The sequence below is a fragment of the Montipora foliosa genome, chromosome 7 (assembly GCF_036669935.1).
Source record: "Montipora foliosa isolate CH-2021 chromosome 7, ASM3666993v2, whole genome shotgun sequence".
Classification (NCBI taxonomy): Eukaryota; Metazoa; Cnidaria; class Anthozoa; order Scleractinia; family Acroporidae; genus Montipora; species Montipora foliosa.
This window is the reverse complement of record NC_090875.1, coordinates 43,106,534-43,114,033: the sequence shown is the minus strand read 5'-3', so window position 1 is coordinate 43,114,033 and position 7,500 is coordinate 43,106,534. Positions and strand designations below refer to the sequence as shown.

The 7,500-nt window shown below is 40.4% G+C and overlaps 2 long non-coding RNA genes across 3 annotated transcripts in view; both read left to right on the top strand.

Annotated features, from left to right (window-relative positions):
• Positions 1 to 7,500, top strand: part of LOC138009560 (uncharacterized) — a 441,051-nt gene that overhangs the window by 193,584 nt on the left and 239,967 nt on the right. The window lies entirely within an intron of this gene.
• LOC138011047 (uncharacterized) lies at positions 3,973 to 5,400 on the top strand. Its single transcript, XR_011124633.1, has 2 exons — positions 3,973 to 4,575; positions 5,336 to 5,400. It is a non-coding gene; the product is annotated as an uncharacterized lncRNA (long non-coding RNA).

The following is a 7,500-nucleotide window of genomic DNA, read 5'->3' as shown; positions in this document are numbered from 1 at the left end:
CAAAAAACCCCAAGAAATTAAACAAAGATTCCGACTGGGTTTGCCATACTGGCAACCCAGTAATGAGGTTAGTGTCTTGATAAGTTAATGAAATCGTGAATTTGTATTTGCCGTCTCCCGCGTAACCTTAATTTCCTCTCTCAAAATTACCTCCAGAACCTACTTTTTGCGTAGAATAAGCTTTTACAATGATGTTCTTGTTTTGCATAAAGCAAGCTAACAAAATCTGTACCTTGCCGAGTTTGCATTTGTTAGCGTTAATAGTATTTTCGGTCCGATGCTTCTGTTTTGTGAGGGGTATATTGTTTTGGTCTCCCATCCAAATACTAACCCCGCCGGACAGAGTTAACCTCAGTGAACTTTGGTATTACAAAGCTGTCAGATGTTCAGAGGGCACGCTTAAACTTGTGGTGAAAAGAACTTGTGAGGGAACTTGAAAATTATCAACATGTCAGCCCAGAACCCAATGTTTCTCGCTTCTCTTTTATTTGTTATTCTTCAGAGACAGGAATGCTGTAGTTCAATACCACACAATTCAGTGCCTTCTGATTTTCTGTAACACGTACCACAGGCAACCCAGTGTATGCTTCACGGGAGCATCTCGTTATAATTTTTCTTCCTCTGAGAGTGTATAAAACTCCTTGAGAAAGAAATTGACAACTAAACGAGAAGTTAGTACATTTTTGGTTTCCTCCGCAGTCACAATGGACTGAACTGTGATCTTTTTCGACCTGATAATGGTGCCGAGGGGGGAACAACTCTTCTGGATTTGATGAATGCCTACATTGTATGGTTTTACCAACTTGATTAAAGTGCCAACTAGAGTTGTGGGTAACTCTAGCTCACTCATTGATGTAATTCTTAGAAACAAACCACCTTCTGCTAATACTTCAGAGGTGTTTGACCTTGGCCTCAGCGATCACAACCTTATTTTTACTGTATCCCTAAATCACGCCCTAAAACTATGGTAAAATGTCACTTTAAGCATTATGATCCAGAATGCTTTCTCGCTGTCATTTCTTTTGGTTGTTCCTTTTCATGTTAGACACGTTTTGGAGGATCTGATGCTGTGCCAAGACTCTTACTCCCGTCAATAGAAGCAAATCTAAGTGCAAAAACGTTGCTTTTGTGACTACAGTACTTCTGAACACCATTCGTCACAACAAGAAATTAAGGCAACAGTACCCACAGTGCAAGGATCCTGCAGATTCGGAAAAATACAGATCACAGCGTATTGTCATATCATTGTCCAGACACAAGGCAATATCTCAGGTTTGGTGCTGATGGAGCTGAAGGTGATCCAGCACAATTTTGACATACAATCAAGTCCTTTATGCATTGTAAACAGAGTATCAATGAATGTACTAATCAACTAAAGAGAATGGCGCACTTGTCACTTGAAGAAGACATTACTGATCACCCAAGCATTGTCACCATCATGGGGGACAAATATCCAGTATCTGCCCAATTTGACTTTATTCATGTCTTAGAGGTTGAAACTGAACTGATACTAAAATCGTTGGATCCAAATAAAGCGACAGGTCATGATCAGATTCCTGCTTGTGTCTTACAAGATAGTACCTCAATTTTGGCAGTTCCCTCGGCTAGACTGATGAACATTGTCATTGACAATGCTTGTGTCCCACAGACTGGAAATTGGCGGAAATCTGTTCCATCTTCAAGACATATGACGAAATTGACAAATCTAAATACAGGCCTGTATCCATTCTTGTTTTGCTCTACAAGGGTTTTGAGAGGTGTCTCAAAACCAGCTGGTTCGTTACTTTGCCCCACATCTGTCAAAGTTCTTGTCAGCATACAGGAGGGGATAAGGCTGGGAGTCAGTGTTGTTGCATCTCGTAGAGGATTGGAAAGGAGCACTCAACAACAATTCTGTTGTCAGAACTGACATAATGGACTTAACTCTTTTACCTAGATGAAAATCAACAGAAAACCGAGCATCACAAAAGGGGGGAAAGCAATACATCATTTTAAAGCTCAGAAAATAAGCTTTCCAAAAACATATAACATTATATGGAGAACCAAAACATTAAAGAAAGTATAAAGAAAAAACAGTTTAAAAATAACACAAAAATCAGTTTTCAACACAAATTTGGTGATTTTAACGTTGATTACGAATTTTTGGATGGTAAATAAAAATCGACATAATGATATTAGCTTTCTTGGACCAAAATTTGACAGAAAACTGATCAGGCACGAATATTTTCGGATTTTTTTATGTAATTAGATCAGCGATCAATGTGTAATATGATAATTAGAGATAGGTGTCAAATTTGCGACCCGTTGCTATTGCAACAAGACAGATCATTTTACAAATAATTAAGGGTGACCTCATTTGGAGGAATGGCGGAATTGCGGAATACGCAGAATATTCTAAATACGGAATGCATGGAATATTCTAAAACACGGTAAATATTGAATATTTTGAAACACAGAATATTCTAAAACGGGGGATGAGAGGAAAGTCTCGTAAGAAAGGATATAAATAATACATTTTTTGCCCGTAAGTAGTCTCAGGGTAAGATAATATAACTACAGATGATAACTTTACATTTTCTCGTCACATGTCCTTGCGGGATGTCCTCATACCTTCGCTGAATTTGAGCGTCATTTTTCGAAAATTCATTGAGAAAGGCGATCCTGAAATCCATAATAAAGCTTTCTCAACATGATTGGTGCAAGAAACCAGATCAAAGGAATTTGAAGCATATGAGTCTATTTGAATCAGTACAACACGACCGTTGGGTTGCCAATGCTTTGCAACGGTTGCGTTGCACTGAAGCTCAAAACAAAGCTCAGAGAAGGTATGAAGACATCCCTAATTGATCGGATGCTGGAGTGTTTTTAAGATTAGAATTTCACTGGTTTGGTGTCAGTTCCCGCTTGAACAAGACGAGGTCACTGGCCGGAGGCTTGGCGTTGCCTGCCTTGTCAATATTCTTGACTCTCTAACTGGTGGTCGAGAAAATATCTCGCAAAATGACGCCTAAAACTACTCGGAACGACCAAAAAAAATTAACAGGACTTTGTTGACACTTTGTTTGATCTTTCATTAAATTATTTGCTTTCAAACTTTATTGTCGAGCAAATCGCAACCGTCGTAATGTCTTTATCCATCTACAGATCGATAACAACAACAACGACATAAGGTGGTCCGCCTGTGACCGATCATGCATAACAACATCTGCCAGGGCATTAGACAGACTGGGGGAACAATAATTCATCACTGCAGTCTTAAAGTGCCTCTGTGATAAAAAAATCACTACCTTTTTTTCTTCAGATTTTGAAAGTTTGTTTGTAAACACCTGACTGGCAAAATTTTGAACTTTGACTTTTATTCAAAGGCCATTAACTTTGAGTGTAAGTTTTGGATTTCGCGGTCTACCAGGACTCACATGCTAAACTGATCGATTGGACCTTACAGGCCTGGTTCCAGGGAAAAGTGATGTCAAAGGCTCACTAGCTTGAAATTTCAGTGTCTGAATGCAACTTATTATACATGCAAATGTGAGTTTAAAAGTTTGAAAGCCTAAAACTCCCGCGCTGCATATTAATTCTGCGGCATACACATCCATTGCATCCTTAAACTATTGGGCCTTTGATGTCATTTTATCCTTGATCCAGCACTGTCAAGATCTTAAAGTTAATAATGGCATACCATTAAATAGGAAAATTCCAGGTAAAATAAAAAGGTATCTTTTTTAAATCTAGGCTTAAAACCTTGGTCACTGGTGTTTACATTGTAGTTACTGCAATTTTCATAATTCTGCGGAATTCATCTTCAAGCGCCAATGGCCAAACTGCGTTTTGGCTTCCATCAATCAAACTTCCGACGCCAACCACAGATGAAAAGATCAATCATATTGATGCGTGACATAACCCACCAATCAGCATCTTTGGTTCCCACGGTACATGTACATTTGAACTTAACGCCAAAAGCGATGTTGGATCTGTACAAATCTTTTTACTCAAGAATTTCTAAAAACTTATTATAATAGTGTTCGAACTGTGAACTAAACAAAAACTCCAATTCCCTTTCTGGAGGCAGAGTTAATCTTCCCGGCTATGTTAGGAAATTTGATTGATGGAAACCAAAATGCAGTTTGGCGCTTAACGCTTGAAGGTAAGATTCCACACAATTAGGAAACATTCCTGAGTGCTGGTTTAATTAAGGACTGAACTGCCAACCTCTTCTCTACAAACTAGTTGCTTTCAAATGACATTACCGGTATATTATTTTATTCAAGAATAGGCTTTATGTGGTACCTTTTTACTTGCTCTGTAGGCAATTTATGGGAAAAGGGCCATATTGAAGGAAATGCACATTAATTGTACATTTTGTTCACCAAGTTGTTTCAAAAATGCATAATTTATGCAGATGGGGATAATTTGAACTGTGTAACTGAACATCAATTTGGTAAAAAGGAAACAGGACTTATATAAAAAGGCAATGAACTGTAAAAGCCATCAATACTAGTATTGCGAACTTTGTTCTGTTACCTTGATTGATTTCTAGATGAGCTTTATGAAATTTGAGAATGAAGTCTACAATGGGTGACCTGAAAACACTGACCCCCGGTCCATGGACCCCCTACGGACTGGGTCCATGGACTGCCTTACGGACCGGTCCACGGACTACCCTTATGGACCCCCTCTACGGACCACCCCAAAAAACACAGAAATAAAAATAAATAACAACTAAAAATTAGTTATACCGGTTGTCTGGATAGACTACTCTTGCCGGCAAAATCTCAGCCGTTACGCTCCGCAAATCAGACTAAGGCTCAGGTCTTGCCTTTTCCTTCGCTGTTGACCGGAGTGCTTCGAAAATGAACGGTAATATATTCTTCCGCCATTTTGTTCAGGACTGAGAGATCGTGAAGCCTGGGGCGAGTTCACAAACCCGCGGGAGAATGATCCGAACAAAAGGTCGGAGGGAAAGAAAGAAAATACATGTACAAATAGAACTTACTTATTATCAATCTTTTTTCGAAGGATTCCGGTCCACAGCGAAGGAAGGGGCAGTATGTGATTAATAGACTTTGTGCCCGAGCCTGAGCCTTAGTCTGTTGAATTTTCGGAGCGTTACGGTTGAGATTTCGCCGACACCAGTGACACGAGTGGTCTATCCAGACAACTGGTAAGTCAAATCTTTAGTTTTTATTTATTTTCATTTCTATGTTGTAGGGTGGTCCGTATAGGGGGTCCGTAAGGGTAGTCCGTGGACCGGTCCGTGAGGCAGTCCGTGGACCCAGTCCGTAGAAGGGTCCATCGACCGGGGGTCAGTGTTTTCGGGTCACCCAGTCTACAAGAGACTTTAATGGTAATAATGTAGAAATTGTGTTTAAGGAAAGTTGAAAATACACACTTTTGTGAAGATTCTTTCTGTTCAGTTTTCCTTATTTAGTTGGGGGTTTCATGTTTAAGTTACAGAATGGACCATTCATTTTACAGTTCTGTGCTCAGTTATCAGGCCTTTGAATATAAGCGAGGCTGGAGTTGACGTTGCTTTGATACAAACTTCATTACTTTTCTTTTGTAAATCACGTTTTTGTAATGCTAACGAGTTTCCATTTACGAAAGACAAGCAGTGAAGTTAAAGCAAGGTCAAATCCAGCCTTTTATTCAAAGGCCTGGTTACGGAGCACAGAACTGTAAAATGGTCGACTAAAAAGCTTGTGAAAGAGTTTTAGGACAGAAGCCAGAAAATGTATTTAACTCGTGCTGTTTTGATTTGTGGATAACGTGAGAGAAATATCGTTTTGCTGTGAAGTCTACAAAAACTCTGCCATTTTACTACTGGTGTAGTTAACGGTTAGTTACTACAGATTTCCCAAGTCTCTATACATCGGTTGTTCCCTTGCAAGACATAGGACAGACACCCTCTTCTTTAGCTCAGTGCCATTAGCATGGCCCTCATTTCCGCTCCTTGTCATCTTGCTGAAGATAGCTCAGTTGGGAGAGCGTCAGACTGAAGGTCCCTGGTTCAAATGAGCTCTGAAAATTACCAGGGCTCGCAACAAATTTTCGCCATTCCTCATCTTCTGGGGTCCAACATTTTTCAATTTTCCCCGAAAATCACAAAGGAAATCGCCCCAAGCGCAAATAGTCTGAGAAGTTCTATATATCGGTTCTTTCCTTACGATGCATCGGACAGGCAACGTCTTTTTTAGCTCGATGCGATAAGGGTGGCCTTCATGCCCTCTCCATGTCATCTTGCCGAGATATCTCTGTTGGGAGAGCGTCAGACTGAAGATCTGAAGGTCCCTGGTTCAATACGGAGGGCGCAAATGACCTCTGAAAATTCCCGGGTTTCGGAAAACAATTTTCGTCAATCCCTCGTCTTCCGGGTTCACAATTTTTTCAATGTCCCTCCAAAATCGTCACAAAGGAAACCACCACAAGCGTAAATAATCAACAGAAGTCCTTATACATCGCTTCTTCCCTTGCAATGCATCGGACAGACACCGTCTTTTTAGCTCGGTACGATTAGGGTGGCCCTCATTCCCGCTTCATGTCTTCTTGCCGAGATAGCTAATTTGCGAGAGCGTCAGACTGAACTGAAAGTCCCTCACAATCTCCACCCCAGAGCTTTTCTCTTTTGTGCGTAACTGAGGGAAAGAAGAGCTCTGGGGAACTCTGAAACAAAGTGTCTTTTCGTTGGTTTTCGTGAGGAACAATCAAAAGCTTCCCTAATTGGTGCATTCATGTTAGCACGAGGAGTGAGTAGGCGCCGTAAGTTTTGGCTATAAGAACCCTACGGCACATGTTCTCCTAAATAGAGTTTCCTAGAACTTCGGGTGATGCGCAGACATGAGATCCGAGGCTCTGGTGACGAGAATGGGCCCATCACTGATCCAAGACACTTGGATCACGGTGCATCAAAGGAACCGATAAATCCACTCTGTGAAAGGCTTCTTCGGTTTCTCTGATGCACCATGATCCAAGTGATCTTGATTCAGTGATCTTTTTTCGGATCATCCCAAAGAAACGCACCATCACGCGGGGGAACTCGTGCGACAACGTCTATTTTTAGTAATAGTGCAAAACGCTATTGCCATATCTGACTACTAAGAAGAAAAAGAGACGCAACTGGTTTTATACCGTTGGGCTGCCTGTTACACAGGCATCCCAAGGAATAATTTGAACACTGACGACCTCCTTAGCGGCAATTCTTACAAAAAATAAACTTCATCCCATCTTGTCTCGTTAGCCTATTGGATATTGAAATTCGCAAGACAAAATTTTGCGATTCTAGGCTTGATTCCCGCATCAAATTCAATCGAATCTTAAAGCGAATGCTACACCGTTTATCATTTAGAGCAGAGTTAGTAGTCCCCTCTACTAACTCTGTTTAGAGTCACTTCCGTTGTTTTTCCGTTACTCTTGGCAATTGAATTAAAATTTGTTGTACCTACCATATTTTATCACATTTTTTACAGTATTACGTCCAAATCCATTTACTATATAATGTACGTA